The 17,128-nt window shown below is 35.6% G+C and overlaps 1 protein-coding gene across 1 annotated transcript in view; it reads left to right on the top strand.

The window, feature by feature from the left end:
* The first annotated feature begins 10,092 nt into the window (after positions 1-10,092).
* LOC130240295 (synaptopodin-2) overlaps positions 10,093-17,128 on the top strand; it is a 61,053-nt gene continuing 54,017 nt past the window's right edge. Inside the window, exon 1 of the mRNA XM_056471745.1 lies at positions 10,093-10,146. The gene's annotated coding sequence lies outside the window, so the exon portion shown is untranslated. The remainder of the gene's footprint in view (positions 10,147-17,128) is intronic.

Genomic DNA, 17,128 nt, shown 5'->3' on the forward strand with positions numbered 1-17,128 from the left:
ATTTTACAGTAATTTTTTGTAATTTAACATCTGTCATTTCACTGTAAATTTCTGTATTTTAACATCTGTTATTTTACGGTCAATTTCTGTAATTTATCATCCGTTATTTTACAGTAAATTTCTGTAATTTAATTACATTTTTGGTAAATTTCTGTACTTTAATGTCTGCTATTTTACGTTAAATTTATGAAATTTAACATCTGTTATTTTACGGTCAATTTCTGCAATTTATCATCCGTTATTTTACAGTAAATTTCTGTAATTTAATTAAATTTTTGGTAAATTTCTGTACTTTAATGTCTGTTATTTTACGGTCAATTTCTGTAATTTATCATCCGTTATTTTACGGTAAATTTCTGCAATTTATCATCCGTTATTTTACAGTAAATTTCTGTAATTTAATTAAATTTTTGGTAAATTTCTGTACTTTAATGTCTGCTATTTTACGTTAAATTTCTGTAATTTAACATCTGTTATTTTACAGTCAATTTCTGCAATTTATCATCCGTTATTTTACGGTAAATTTCTGCAATTTATCATCCGTTATTTTACAGTAAATTTCTGTAATTTAATTAAATTTTTGGTAAATTTCTGTACTTTAATGTCTGCTATTTTACGTTAAATTTCTGTAATTTAACATCTGTTATTTTACAGTCATTTCTGTAATTTATCATCCGTTATTTTGCAGTAAATTTCTGTAATTTATCATCCGTTATTTTGCAGTAAATTTCTGTAATTTATCATCCGTTATTTTACAGTAAATTTCTGTAATTTAATTACATTTTTGGTAAATTTCTGTACTTTAATGTCTGCTATTTTACGTTAAATTTCTGTAATTTAACATCTGTTATTTTACAGTCAATTTCTGCAATTTATCATCCGTTATTTTACGGTAAATTTCTGTAATTTAAAATCCATTATTTTATGGTAAACTTCTGTAATTTAATATCCGTTATTTTACAGTAATTTTTTGTAATTTAACATCTGTCATTTCACTGTAAATTTCTGTAATTTAACATCTGTTATTTTACGGTCAATTTATGAAATTTAACATCTGTTATTTTACGGTCAATTTATGAAATTTAACATCAGTTATTTTACGGTCAATTTCTGTAATTTGATTACATTTTTGGTAAATTTCTGTACTTTAATGTCTGTTATTTTATGGTCAATTTCCATAATTTAACATTCATTAATTTACTGTAAATTTCTGTAATTTCTGATTTTTTTTTTTACAGTGTTTTAATATGTTAATTAACAGATATTTTTATGCAGTGTAGTTACCTGCAAACAAATCTGTATGAACTGTGTGTTCTGACAGCACTGATTAGTTTAGGATATTTGCCATGCAACAGATCACAACAACAGTTTTCCCCACATCTGTCTATTTTTGTAGAATAATCAGCTTCAAATAAATAAACTCCTAAACGCCACAAGGGAAAACCTTTGAAAAGTGGAGCTTGTCACATTACATGCCACACACTTCCTGTTTCAAATCTGCGGTTCTGCAATGGAGACTTGACCTTTTAGCGTTTAGTCACACATGATGGTTACGTGAGACTGTGATATCTGGATAACATTGTTGTCACTGACCTCCTGAAAGTCCTGGACGCCCCGCTGGGTTTTTTGCAGTCGGCGGTGTAGCATAATCAAACATTTTTAGCTCAGATGGATTGGGTTTCATCTCTGGACGGGGTTTGGTAGGTTCACTTACAGGCTGCGTATGACTCTAATCAGACCACTGGCCTCACAGAGTAGAATGGAAAGCAGAACACTAGAACATTCCACACACTCTCCTGAAGAACAGCTCACATTTGATGGAATGTGTTCTAACGTTTCCTATGTGTGTGCGTCCAGACACACATGCACACAGATGGGGGCTACAGTGGGGCAGACACACACACGCTTGCACGCATACATGCACACACATTTATGAGTAAACAAACATACACACATTCTGCACACACATTCACTCTTTCACAAGCACATACACTCATACATGCACTCACATACATACTCACTCTCACACACATACCTTTATGCTCACCGGCCACTTTATTAGGTACACTTTACTAGTACCTTGTTGGACCCCCTTTTGCCTTCAGAACTGCCTTAATCTTTCGTGGCATAGATTCAACAAGGTACTGGAAATGTTCCTCAGAGATTTTGCTCCATATTGACATGACAGCATCACGCAGTTGCTGCAGATTTGTTGGCTGCACATCCATGATGTAAATCTCCCGTTCCACCACATCCCAAAGGTGCTCTATTGGATTGAGCTCTGGTGGCTGTGGAGGCCATTTGAGTACAGTGGACTCATTGTCATGTTCAAGAAACCAGTCTGAGATGATTCACACTTCAATTGGTACTAATGGGCTCAAAGAGTGCCAAGAAATTATGCCCCACACCATTACACCACCACCAAAACCTGAACCGCTGATACAAGGCAGGATTGTTCCAGGCAGAATTTTAAGCGCAACCAATCATTTTAAACAGAGACATTGTGAATTGTTTAAAAAAAATGAAAATGCTAAGTTTAGAGAACTTAAAAGATTAATGAAAAGTTTTTTGCTGCCTAATGAGTAAGTTAAACACACCTGTTTAAGTTTTTATGCCAAAACTTTGTATATTAAGTAATGTAAAGTTATATTAACTTAATCTCTTTAGTAATGACAACAGCAGTGTTTACACTGTTTACAGTATACTATGATTGGCCAAGTAGAATAATCAGTCCTGTGATTCCTGTCCAATCAAATCTAACAAACGTGTGTGACACTAAAACTGTACAAGATGATGCAAAATCACAACAAACAGCGAGCGAGGGAGTGTTTAGATCAGGGGTGCCCAAACTTTTTCAGCCCGCTACCCCCAAAATAACAATCCCATTGACTCGCAACCACTACATTCCTTGCAGGTGGTTATAAATATACAAATGTTACACACACATCAATAGGCCTGTATAAACACAAGCATATTGACAACATGAAAAAGTGCAACAGTCTAATAACCATAGGCTATAATTTATATAGTCATTGATTAATTTGTTTAATTTATTATTAACCTCATCTAATGAGACTGGTAGACACTATTAGTCTATTCTTGGTTTATATTTGTAGACCGCCACTCGGAGATCATCCTCAATGTTCAGTTGTGGCCTGTATTCATTTTTAATGTACGTATTTGATTGCTTGTATTTAATTTGATTTTATAAAGGTGTCAGAAAGTTTACCTGGTACCATAAAATCAATCTGCTGCAACTGATGCTATTACTGTGTTGTTAATCTAACGTAAACACTCAATTTAAAGGATGATGGCTTTTTATTTGCATGTTGTCGCTTTTTTTATGTAACTATTGACTACTATTTTTATCTTCTGTCAGTTCTTGATAACATATAGTGATTATAATAGTTTAATAAAATTTATTTGACTTTTGGAAATCACCAAGTGACCCCCCTGTCATTATCCCGCGACCCTCCAGGCGGTCCCGACCCCTACTTTGGGAACCACTGGTTTAGATGATGATGATGTTACTTTATGAGGGCTAAAATCACCAAATGGCCTTAAACAATCACTAACTGCACTACAGAATGTTACGTTTTCAAAATAATGTTACGTTATTTCCAAAATAATCTTGTTTTCCATTTTGGCATACGATTATTTTGCTTGTTTTAAGGACAAACTCACTTAATTTTGTCACATTATTTCCTAAAACAAGACAATATGATTTGCTTGTCTAGTAAATGCTTCTTGGCTTAAGCATTTTTAGATATTTAGACTAGAAACAAGACCAAAAAGCAAAGTGAAAAGCATTTTTTTTTTTTGAAACGTAAGAGTTATTTCAGGGAAAATGATCTGTATGATATCTCAGCGTTGTCTGCAACTGTGTAAACTAAGCTGTGATGTCAATCGTCTCTAAGCAGCTAAAAAAACACTCACAGCAAATCCTTCTTGTCTGAAACATTGAGCTCCTTTGTGGATCAATCAAATATTTGCTTCTGTTTTGAAATGTCATACCTGGGTGATATGTGACGCCGCCAGCCATATTCAGACCACCGTCTCAGCCAAACACAGAGTAAGGGTTGTTCTTCAGCAGAAACTGGGTCACTGAACCTATGATGAGAAGTATCAACAAACAAGTTCTTGGCTATAGAAGCTGATTTACTACTAGCAATATACGCTTAGGTATTGTTTTGACTGATGCCAATTTTAAAGGAGACCTATTATGCCCATTTTTGCAAGACGTAAAATAAGTCTCTGATGTCCCTAGTGTGTGTGTGTGTATAACGTTTCTGCTCAAAACCACACAAGTAATGTTTAATAACTCTAAAACCGACCCTTTTAGGCTTTAACCATAATGACACCAATAGGACCGCTGTTGCTTTAAATGCAAATGAGATGGTGCTCTTTTCAGAAGAGGGCGAAGCTTCAAATGCCTGTGTGTCAGCATAGTGGCAGATTCAAAAACAGAACTAACATCCTATGCTAATGAGGGAGAGATGGTCACTAGTGGGTGGAGCTTTTTTCCTCTGATGACACGTACAAAAGGGAGAATGTCAATCAAAATGCAGACTGTCTGATTATAAACAATGGAATTAATGAACTTTTACCATTAGAGGCTGGTTATATTCACACACTGCTGCTACACAACTGTGTTTAAACCCCTTATTAAAATGACTTTTGCATTATAGGTCCCCTAACAAGTATCTTTCAGCCAATTTCCGTACCGATTGCGTACAGTCGTTTTATGCATTTATTAAATGTTACTGAACTAGAATTGTATCCATTTAACATGTCAAACATTCTAACTTCTGGTTAACACGAGGTTTTAGCATCAACGCTTGATGGAGGCCGACGCGAAGGCAGACACGATCGTCAATCGCCAATGAAATTAGCCTGCTATCGGCTACTGTCTGAGCTGGGCTATTTACACAAAGTGATCTGATTGGTTGACGCTTTCATTGGTGCTTGAAAAGTTCTGCAGCGAGCAACGCCACTGGAGGGGTGCAGACGGATCCGCAATACAGTTGGGCAACGCTTGACATCACTCATTCAAAGTGAATAGGAAGCACTGATGCGTGTGAATGGAGCGTAAGAAAAATGTACTTCAAAAGTGATTTTTGGTGATCATCTGTTACTTATATTTGACATATAAACTCACTAAATATAAATATGTTTATTATATCACAATTCAGGTAACATAGTGGCGTAGTGGTTACCAATGTCGCCTCACAGCAAGAAGGTCTCTGGTTCGAGTCCCGGGTGGGTCAGTTGGCGTTTCTGTGTGGAGTTTGCTTGTTCTTCCCGTGTTGGTGTGAATTTCCTCTGGGTGCTTCGGTTTCCCAAACACATGCACTATAGGGGAATTGGGTTGGCTAAATTGTCCGTAGTGTATGTCCTGGTCCTCCAGATTAGGGGATTTGAGCGTAGGGTTAACAATTCATCTCATAAATACTAGATGTTATGAAACACTAATATGGTGCAGCTTAATATCAACTTCGATGTAAATGGCCCTGGGAGTAAGTACATCACGATTCAGATACCTCATAATTCAGAATTGCAAGTTTAGGCATCTTGTCTAAAAATAAATATACATATGCATAGATATAGATATAACATGCATTGTTTTTGTGGACAATGTTGATGAAAAACATGCTTTTCTTACAGTTTTCGTCTTGATTCTAGTCCAAATACCTAAACGTTCCTGAATCAAAAATCTAAATATTGGCTTGTTTTTAGAAGTAAAATGTCAAAATTAAGTACGTTTTTTTTTCTTCAAACAAGCCAAATAATCTGGCAGTGAGCTAAGCAAAATAATCTTATTTCAAAGCGAAAACCAGATTATTTTGCTTTTCACATAGGCAGATTATTTTAGCTTATTTTAAGAAAAAAAAAAGAACTCACTTAATTTTGACATTTCTGAAAACAAGACATTTTTGCTAGTCTAGAAAATGATGCTTGATTTAAGAATTTTTAGATATTTGGACTAGAAACAAGACAAAAACTCTAAGAAAGAAAAGCATTATTGCGGTGATCTGTTTATTGGCAGCTGCATTATTACACATAACTCAATCAGAAATACCTTTCAGATTTAGCAATTGACAATTTTTTGATTTACAACTTATTGACCTCTAGAGTGACTCTAAATAAATGGGGGTTAAAAGTAATAAACAGATTAGTCAGTACACTACCTGACAAAAGTCTTGTCGCCTATTCAAGTTTTAGGAACAATAAATAATAACTTGACTTCTAGTTGATCATTTGGTATCAGAAGTGGCTTATATGAAGGTTAAAGGCCTCTAGATTACGCTTATTTTAGCTAAATAAAATATGATCATGGCTTAATATTTAATGATTACATTAGGACAGTGAGGTCTGACTTTGCTTAGACTAAAGTCTTGTCACTGAACAGAAATAATGTCCAGTATAGAATATGTGGTCATGCTGCAGTGGAAACAGAATGAATATTGTGTCTGACTCCATCATGAGCTTGGAGGACTGCATCCATACATCTCTGCAATGACTCAAATCACTGATTAATAAAGTCATCTGGAATGGCAAAGAAAGCGTTCTTGCAGGACTCCCAGAGTTCATCAAGACTCTTTAGATTCATCTTCAATGCCTCCTCCATCTTACCCCAGACATGCTCAATAATGTTCACATCTAGTGACTGGGCTGGACAATCCTGGATCACCTTGACCTCCTTTGCTTTCAGGAGCTTTGATGTGGAGGCTGAAGTATGAGAAGGAGCGCTATCTTGCTGAAGAATCCTGCCCTCTCCTGTGGTTTGTAATGTAATGGGCAGCACAGATGTCTTGATACCTCAGGCTGTTGATGTTGTCATCCACTCTGCAGATCTCTCGCACACCCCCATACTGAATGTAAACCCAAACCATGATTTTTCCTTCACCAAACTGGACTGATTTCTGTGAGAATCTTGGCTCCATGCGGGTTCCAGTAGGTCTTCTGCAGTATCTGTGATGATTGGGATGCAGTTCAACAGATGATTCAACAGAAAAATCCACCTTCTGCAACTTTTCCAAATGATTAACTAGAAGTTATTATTGGTTGCTCTTACAACTGGGATCGACGGCAAGACTTTTGTCAGGTATATTAGTGTAATTCTAATATGAATGCTAATGTTTGTATGCATACTATTTTTCTGAAATCATTGCATGTCAAAAACAGCATGCCAATGACGTTTGAATTATACATCTGTGCACACAAAGACAGAGATTGAACATCTCGTCTTCAGTTTAAAAGTCTTTTCTGTCTCTGACTCCTTCATTCTGTCTCTCTCGCCTCCACAAACATGTTTGTTTTTTCCCCAGCGCCCTCTTCTCTTCACAGCTGCTTGAGTTTCTTCTTTCACCAGTCTAGCGGGACTTTCTCAATAGGGTGGCCGTGAGTGTGTGTGTCTGTGTGTATGAGTATGTGTAAGAGTGAGTATGCATGTGTGGAAGTGTTTGTGTATGTGCTTATGTGCAAAAGAGAGTGAGTAAGAGTGTGTGTGTGTGTGTGTTTGTGCGTGTGTGTATTATGTAGAGTGTGTAAATGTGTGTGTGTGTGTGTGTGTGTGTGTGTGTGTGTGTGTATAAGAGAGTGAGTGAGAGATTGAGTGTGTAAAAGTGTTTGTGAGATTGTGTGTGAGAGAGCGAATGGATGTAAAGTTTGTGTGCGTGTGTGTGTGTTTTTATGTAGGTGTGCAAGAAAGTGTGTTTACAGTATGTGTTTGTGTGCATGAGAATAGGTGTGCATGTGAGTGTGTGTGCAGTATCTGTGTATGTTTAATGCATGCTTGTGTATGTGTGTGTAAGATAGATTTAATGTGACTATATTTGTGCAAGAGTGTGTGTATGTGTGTGTGAGAATGGATGTACACACTGTAAAGTGTGTAAATGTGTGTGTCTGTGGAAGAGTAAATGTGTGTTTTTGTTTGTTTGTTTGTGTGTGTGTGCGTGTGTGTGTGTGTGAGAGAGTAAGTGCATGCTTGTGTGTGTGTGTGTGCGTGTGCGTGTGTGTGTGTGTGTGTGTCTGTCTGTCTGTGAGTGAAAGAGTAAGTGCATGTGTGTGCATATGTGTTAAACAATGGATGTAAAGTGTGTGTGAGAGCGAGTATGTGTGTGTGTGTGCATGTCAGAGCACTCTTACTCTTACATGTGTGTGTATGATAAATTGTGTGTATAGTAATGTACACTCACCGGCCACTTTATTAGGTACACCTGTTCAACATCATTAATGCAAATTTCTAATCAGTCAATCCCATGTCGCAACTCAATGCATTTTGGCATGTAGACATGGTCAAGACGATCTGCTGCAGTTCAAACCGAGCATCAGAATGGGGAAGAAAGGGGATTTAAGTGACTTTGAATGTAGCATGGTTGTTGGTGCCAGACGGGCTGGTCTGAGTATTTCAGAAACTGCTGATCTACTGGAATTGTCAAGCACAACCATCCCTAGAATTTACAGAGAATGGTCAGAAAAAGAGAAAATATCCAGTGAGAGGCAGTTCTGTGGACACAAATGCCTTGATGATGTCAGAGGAGAATGGCCAGACTGGTTCCAGCTGATAGAAAGGCAACAGTAACTCAAATAAGCTCTCGTTACAACCGAGGTCTGCAGAAGAGCATCTCTGAACACACAACACGTCCAACCTTGAGGCGGATGGGCTACAGCAGCAGAAGACCACACCGGGTGCCACTCCTGTCAGCTAAGAACAGGAAACTGAGGCTACAATTCACACAGGCTCACCAAAACTGGACAATAGATGGTTGGAGAAACGTTGCCTGGTCTGATGAGTCTCCATTTCTGCTGCCACATTCAGATGGTCGGGTCAGAATTTGCTGTCAGCAACATGAAAGCATGGATCCATCCTGCCTTGTATCAACAGTTCAGGCTGGTGGTGGTGTAATGGTGTGGGGGATATTTTCTTGGCACTCTTTGGGCTCATTAGTACCAACTGAGCATTGTGTCAACACCACAGCCTACCTGAGTATTGTTGCTGACCATGCCCATCCCATTCTGACCTCAGTGTACCCATCTTCTGATGCTTACGTCCAGCAAGTTAACACCATGTCATAAAGCGTGAATCATCTCAGACTGGATTCTTAAAGTTCACTGTACTCAAATGGCCTCCACAGTCACCAGAGCTCAATCCAATAGAGCACCTTTGGGATGTGGTGGAACGGGAGATTCGCATCATGGATGTGCAGCCGACAAATCTGCAGCAACTGTGTGATGCTATCATGTCAATATGGAGCAAAATCTCTGAGGAATATTTCCAGTACCTTGTTGAATCTGTGCCACGAAGGTTTAAGGCAGTTCTGAAGGCAAAATCCTGTCCAACCCGGAACTAGTAAGGTATACCTAATAAAGTGGCCGGTGAGTGTATATCGCATAAATATAAAATATCGTAATGTAATTTTTGCTAATATCATGCAGCCCTAGCATTAACACACTGTGAGTTAACATCAACTTCATTTTCATGAACTAACATGAACAAATACTGTAATGTATTGTTCATTGTTTGCTCATTGCAGTGCATTAACTAATACAACCTTATTGTAAAGTGTTACCATTAAGTCTATCCCACAGTGTTTATCCTGCAACAGACACCTTGTTTATGTGTCAGTAGATCATCCGGCTTTAGATGGGCTCCCATTGAGACTGTAAGTGTCTTACTTTGCTCAGGAATCATCGCAGGGGCTCTGTGAAAGCGATCTGCCAAACGCTTTTGTGTGTTATACTCTTTATTCTCCTCCAGAGAAAACTCTCCGCACTGGCTACTTTTTATAACAAGCACGGGCAGTTTTAGTGGTGCTACATTTCATTCCCCTGTCTGGCGTAAAAAAAAAAATCAATGCACGCCGTTCCTACTTTAAATATGAAAATATATAATGGTATAATGCGTTCAGTATGCATGCTTGAAGGAAACCATATGAAGAAAGCAGACAAAGAGCTCTCTGTGTTCCAGCTCCTGCTCGCTCGTCCACACCCCCTTTTCCCTTCTTTCAGTCTGAGAGAGAGAGAAAGAGAGAGAGAGAGAGAATGAAAGACAGAGGGGGAGGTGAACAAAACACAAGGAGGACCTGAAAAGAGCTGAGCAAACTAACCATCACAGACACACCGCAGCTTTTGGAGGAGCTACAGGTGAGTCTGCTTCACCATTTCTTCTTCAGCTTGTTGAATCTCGACTGCATCCTCATGCATTGCAGACGGGACCAATGTTTATGAAGTTCTGCGTTTTGTAATTCAAAGTTCCCATGGGATTTCTGGAATATTATGGCATTTTTAAAGTCTAGACATTGAAACCCATTAAGAATTTTATGTTGCATTGTGAAAATTATGTTGTGATTCACTAGTGTTTTCTGTTTATTTGCGTTATAGGATGTTGATCTCTGCTCTATTGATGTTTCATGTTGAAATTTCAACTCTACAATTTAACAAAGTGAATTTTTCTGACATTTTAATGGTTTGAAATAATATCATGTACAATATAGAGAGAAATAAGTGTGTAAAACAACTGAAAATAAACTATCAGCTGTTTATATTGTAATATACAACACCAAATCAGACAATATATCACTTTAAACTATTAAAAATGTTCATTAAAGTCACTTTCTTGAGCTTTTTATGATTAAAAGGTGTTGGAAGACAGATCAAGCTCCCATAATGTAATTCAAAAGCAGAAATGAATGTGGAAAAATCAAAACATGAATCACAAAATACTTATTTTTTTTACAGTGTAGTCATGGAATATCCGGGATTTTTGTTCTTATTATTACAGCTTATTTTGCTGTGACATTTCTTAAAACGTGTAGCAATATTTCTGGCATTTCTTTTGTTGTTTTAATGTGGAAATATTTACAGGTTTACACTTTTTTGACCTCAAGAACCATTGGTCTCTGTAATTTATGTAAAGGGAACGTTGAGAAAGGATGAGAGGTTATAATCTTAACCATATAAAGCCTACTACACCATATTTGATACATAATTTAATGTATTATTTTTGAGACTGATCTGGCTCCATATTCATGCAGTAAAAAAATTATTCATTGGATTTACAAATTTTTTTAAGGTAAGTGGTGGCAAACCATTTATATGGGTTGAATTTAAACAATAAAGTTACATTTAGTAATCCTTAATTTGTTTGTTTAAATTCAGCACAAAAAAATTGTTTGCAACCACTTACCTTAAAAAATTGAGTAAATCCAATGAATCATTTTTTTACTGCATGAATATGGAGCGAGATCAGTCTCAAAAATAATACATTTAAAAATGTAATTCGTAATTCAAAATGCAATTTGTAAATGCAAAACATAATTTAGAAATGCACGTAACGTGATTCGTAAATTCAAAACACGATTCATAAAAATACAAAACACGATTCATAAAAATACAAAACACGATTCATAAAAATACAAAACACGACTCATAAAAATACAAAACACGATTCATAAAAGTACAAAAAACGATTCATAACAGTACAAAAAACGATTCATAAAAGTACAAAAATCGATTCATACATTTAAAATACAATTCATAAATTTAAAACACAATTCATAAAAATACAAAAACGATTCGTAAATTCAAAACACGGTTCTTAAATACACAAAATTCAATTCATGAATTCAAAACACACTCCGTAAATACACAAAACATGATTCATAAATTCAAAACGCACCATAAATACACAATCCAATTCGTAAATTCAAAACATAATTCTTAAATACATAAAACACAATTCAGAAATTTGCAAATCCAATTCATGAATTCAAACGTAAATACACAAAACACAAATCATGAATTCCAAACACAATTCATACATATGCAAATAAAATTTGTAAGTTCAAAACTCAATTCATGAATATGCAAATCGAATTCATTAATTCAAAATACAATTCATAAATGGAGACATTCAACTCATTTGGGGAATTATTTATTTATTTATTTTTGCTTGTGAATTTACAGCTTGTGTTTTGAATTTACCAATTGGATTTGTGCATTTATGATTTGTGTTTTAAATTTACAAACAAAATTTTGTAAGTGTGTATTGTTCTGTGCATGTGTGAGTTTTATTTTTGCAAATATATTGGTTTTGATACTGATCTGGCTCCATACGAATGACTCTTAATGGTTATAATTACCAAATTATTTTACCATTTTACTGGTAAAATCTCACCAACAGTATCATATAAAAGTTTCACATTTTCTACACAACGAATGTCGCATATTGTTTTAAATATAATGGAAATTGATCATGGAAATTCTTTTTTTGTTGGGAAAATTGGTAAATATTTGGTAAATGACCCTGGTAAATATTTAGGTTTAATTAGTTAATATGTGGACTTTAATAAGCTGTGTGGTTCTTGTGGTGATGAATTTGAGCAACGTGTTGGATATCCACTGCTGTAGTTTCTTAGCGACTGCAATGACTTATGCATTAGCAGGGCTTGAGTTTAGCAGAGACGTCATGCTGAGCATCTGCCACTGACCTTTATCTGATCACAGCTTTTATTTGCTGTCATCATTTGCAGGACTTATTGAGTCGCAGGTTTTTAGTGGTGATAAACTTTTATCTGCTATTGAAGTGTTTTTCCCTCTCAATTCTGAGTTTGCATGTCACATTTTTAAAGAAACAACACATTTCTAATCATAATAGTTTTAATAACTCATCTCTAATAACTAATTTATTTTATCTTTGCCATGATGACAGTAAATAATATTTGACTAGATATTATTCAAGATACTAGTATTCAGCATAAAGGGCAATTTAAAGCCTTCACTAGGTTAATTAGGTTAAAGTTAGGGTAATTAGACAAGTCGTTGTATAACAGTGGTTTGTTCTGTAGACTATCCAAAACAAATATTGCTTAAAGGGGCTAATAATATTGACCTTAAAATGGTTTTGAAAAACTAAAAACTGCTTTTAATCTAGCTGAAATAAAACAAATAAGACTTTCTCCAGAAGAAAAAATATTATAGGAGATACTGTGAAAAATTACTGGCTCTGCTAAGTGAAGTTTCATAAACTAATTTCGAGAGGAGCAGGTGATATGATTGAGCATGACTGGCCGCTCATCTGTAATCAGTAATAATTCAATCAGAGTGATCCTAGTTTACTATAAATGGATCATTTTCTTCCTACTGCTCTATCTTCGTTTTGGAAGAATCCCCCCTTCCACCCCATCTCCTCCCTTTTCTAAAAGTGGAGCTCTCGAGACCTACCTGATCTCGGATCTCCTGATATGCTTATTGACCGGGCGGGAGCCCTGGGCTCAAATATCTCCGAGCTCAGGGTTCTCTCCCGGGACAGCATGCCAAACCTGCTTTAAATGCTAAGCATATCTAAGTGGGAACTCTTGAAACATCATTTGGATAATATTTGAAAACAAAAGACAAATCACAGGAGGGCGAATAGTTATGACGTCAACTGTACACACAATATAAAATTCTGAACCTTTTCCCTCACAATTTATCAGTTTATTTCTCACAATTCTGACTGTAGCTCTTGCAATTCTGAGAATTTAACTGCACTTTTATTTTTTTTTATTGTAAATCTATAGTTTACACCTGACTAATGTCTCCCTCAGTAATGTAACTTTATTTCTTGCAATTGTGAGTTCAAAGTTTGCATCTTGCCATTCCAGCTTTTTTTAAATTAAATTTGATTTTATTTGAGAAATTTGCCTGTTTTTCTTGCATTTGTGAGATAAAAGCTTACATCTCATTATTTTGAGTTCATTTCTTAACATTCTTTACATCTTGCAATTCTGATTTGTTTTTTGACAATCAACTTTATTTCTTATAATTGAGAAATTAAAAGACTGCATCTCCCAATTTCTGGCTTTTCTCTTCAGAACTGCAATATTATTTTAGCAATTGCAAGTTTAGAGTTTACATGATCCAATTCAGTTTTACTTCTTAATTTTTTTTGTAGTTGTGAGTTACAATTTTGCATTGTGCAACTTAATCTACTCTCAATCTATAACTCTTAATTTACATTCTATAATTCTGACCTGATTTAAGAGAAATGCTCATTTATTTACTGCATTTTTAGTCAAAAATTGACATCTTGCAATTTTGACGTCATCTCACAATACCTACTTTCTTCAAAATTTCAACTTGATTGAAATTGAAGTTGTGAGTTTATAGTTTACATCTGCCAATTTCTGGCTTTTCTCTTCAGAAGTGAGTCAATACGTTTTATCAATAACAAAAATTGCAACTTTATTTCTTGTGAATTTAATGTTTACATGTCGCATCTTAATTTATTTAAATTCTAATTTCAATCCCATAAATCTGACTTGATTTCTGAGACATGCGACTTTAAAAGTTATAAGTTAAGTTGACATCTTGCAACTTTGACATAATGTCTTAAAATTCGACTTTCTTCAAAATTGCAACTAATTTTCTTGCAGTTGCAAGTTTAAAGTTTACTTCTGGCATTTCTGAATTTCTTATAATTCATAGTTTACATCTTTCAATTCAGATTAGTTTGCTGAGAATTAAACCTTTATTTTCTGCAATTGCGTTTTTGACCGTTTTCTCAGAGAATGACAAGCTGACAAAGTTTTATTTATGGAGAAACTTAAAAAGCACTGCAGTGTTTGGGTGTCCTGTGTACGCCTGATATTATTAGAAATGTGTATATTCTATACAAAGTATGAAGCTGATCGGTCAGTTCTTGTTGTGTGACTCGCAGTGTGCTCGCAGCATGAAAAGTTCATATGTTTTCAACTAGATGTGCCTGGAAGGCATGAGCACATTGCGCCGCTTGTGCGCCTCACTCCCAACGTCGCACGCCTCCATTAGTAAAAACCAACTTGCATGTGAAATATACACAATATGTGAACAGATGTCATTTGCGATGTCCAGCAGTTGATCTTCCTCCACAGACATGCTGGATTCACTCGATTTGTTGACAAATGGATTGCGGATCCATTCCTTGGCAGATCGTGGGTCTTCTACTGGGCATTTTTCCTTTTGCAAAGAAACTTTCCAAAGACGTCTGTTTCTTACTCATTTTGCGCTTGTGGGTTAAAGAGAATACTTTAGACTCTCTTGTTTAGACTTCAGATAATAGATAAAACTGAAATAATTAATTTTTTGTGTGGCCCGATACCAATTGACCCACGGATCGGTACCAGTCCACAACCCGGGGGTTGGGCACCACTGCTATAAACCATTCAAAACTCCATATTGTGAAAGAAAAAAATTGTAGTGACCTTTTTACATTTATTTACCAGAAACAAGAAAGCCTTCTGAAGTATATGCACAATTAAAATGAAATTAAACACTGCTCCAGTGCTTACAGTTTATTGCACAACACCTGGTTTCATTCTTTATAAATAATTAACTATTCCCATCAGACATTTGCTATTGAAGACACACAACCCTGCACTTCTTATGATTTCAACGACAAGTGATCTCCCACTATAATTTATATATGTGCCTACTATACACTTAGTGCCCTGAAGCAGGCAGCGTGTCTCTGAGCCTCATTGAAGTTTATAACTAATGGTGTTTTTGCTGTCTGTCATCGGCCTGTGCAAGCCGAGGCATGCTGCTTATCTGCTGAGAATTACTCTCAAAGAATGCCAAATGCAGAGTGCAACCCCCAAATTATTTTTCAGGCCACTTACAGGTGCTTCAATAGGCCTTTGTGCAAAAGAAGAGCAAGTCTCCGCATTGTGCAATGGCGTATGGTTGAAGGATCTGGCCCTGAAGGCCTGTAATGGATCTGGGAGATTAGAAAGACCTGTCGGGCCCCGGAGCTTTATCAAAACGCTGTGTCAGACACTGTTACGTACACTATTATAGTATGCACTGTAATGGATACAGCCTCAAACATGCACACATACTATCTCTGAATACCTGCATCCGGTGCCTCGGGGCTGATAACTGAAGGAATGTGCTTAATACGCATTATTAGATTGCTGCATGTGAACAGAAATGCCCTTACTGGATTGGAATGAGCCATAAATCAGAGGATGGCGAATCATTTGGAGATATGTGCAAGCAGACTGGTTAGTTAATGCTGTAATGTAAATACCTGAAAGTGAAATCAGATAAGACCTTTGACACTTTCAAGATAGAGTAAGATTTAGCATTATGCTTGAGACTTCTTTGTAGATTCCTTGAGATTTGTATTATGCACTGTATTTTGCAAAACAATTATTTGACCTTCCTGTAAAAACTTGAGTAAACCTGTTCATTTTAAAGTGATTAGTTGACTTTACTTAAAAATGTGAGTAACCCCAATGCTTTTAAAGCTATAGGTTGCCATTGTTATTACAAAAGTGAATAAACGTGTTGGTTATGAAGTTATTAGTTGACTTTACCTTGAAAAAACTGAGTAAACCTAATGCTTTTAAAGCAATTAGTTGACATTGTTATTTTAAAAAGTTAGTAAATGTGTCGGTTATAAAGTGATTGGTTGACTTTACTTTTAACAAGTGAGTAAACCCGATGCTTTTAAAGTGATTAGTTGACTATACTATAGTGAGTAATTAGTTGACTATAAAAAAGTGAGTAAACATGCTGCTATTAAAGCGATTAGTTCACTACAGTATACTATAAAAATGAGTAAACCCTTTTCTTTTAAAGCAATTCGATGACTTTACAAAGTGACTAAACATTTAGCTTTTAAAGTGATTAGTTGATTTTATTTCTTTAAAAGTGAGTAAACTCATTACTTTTTAAGTAATTAGTTGGCTTTACTTTAGAAAAGTGAGTTAACCCATTGCTTTTAAAGCAATTAGTTGACTTTACTTAAGAATGTGAGTAAACCCAATGCTTTTGAAGCTATTAGTTGACATTGTTATTTTAAAAAGTTAGTAAATGTGTTGGTTATAAAGTGATTGGTTGACTTTACTTTTAACAAGTGAGTAAACCCAAAGCTTAGTGATTAGTTGACTTTACTATAGTGAGTAATTAGTTGACTATAAAAAAGTGAGTAAACATGTTGCTATTAAAGCGATTAGTTCACTACAGTATACTATAAAAAATAAGTAAACCCTTTGCTTGTATAAAAATTTATTTAATTTACTTTAAAAATTTGAGTAAACTTGTTACTTTTAAATCAATTAAGTGACTTTGTGTCACAGTTAGTTGAGTAAACAGTTAGTTT

The sequence above is a fragment of the Danio aesculapii genome, chromosome 14 (genome assembly GCF_903798145.1).
Source record: "Danio aesculapii chromosome 14, fDanAes4.1, whole genome shotgun sequence".
In the NCBI taxonomy this organism is placed as follows: Eukaryota; Metazoa; Chordata; class Actinopteri; order Cypriniformes; family Danionidae; genus Danio; species Danio aesculapii.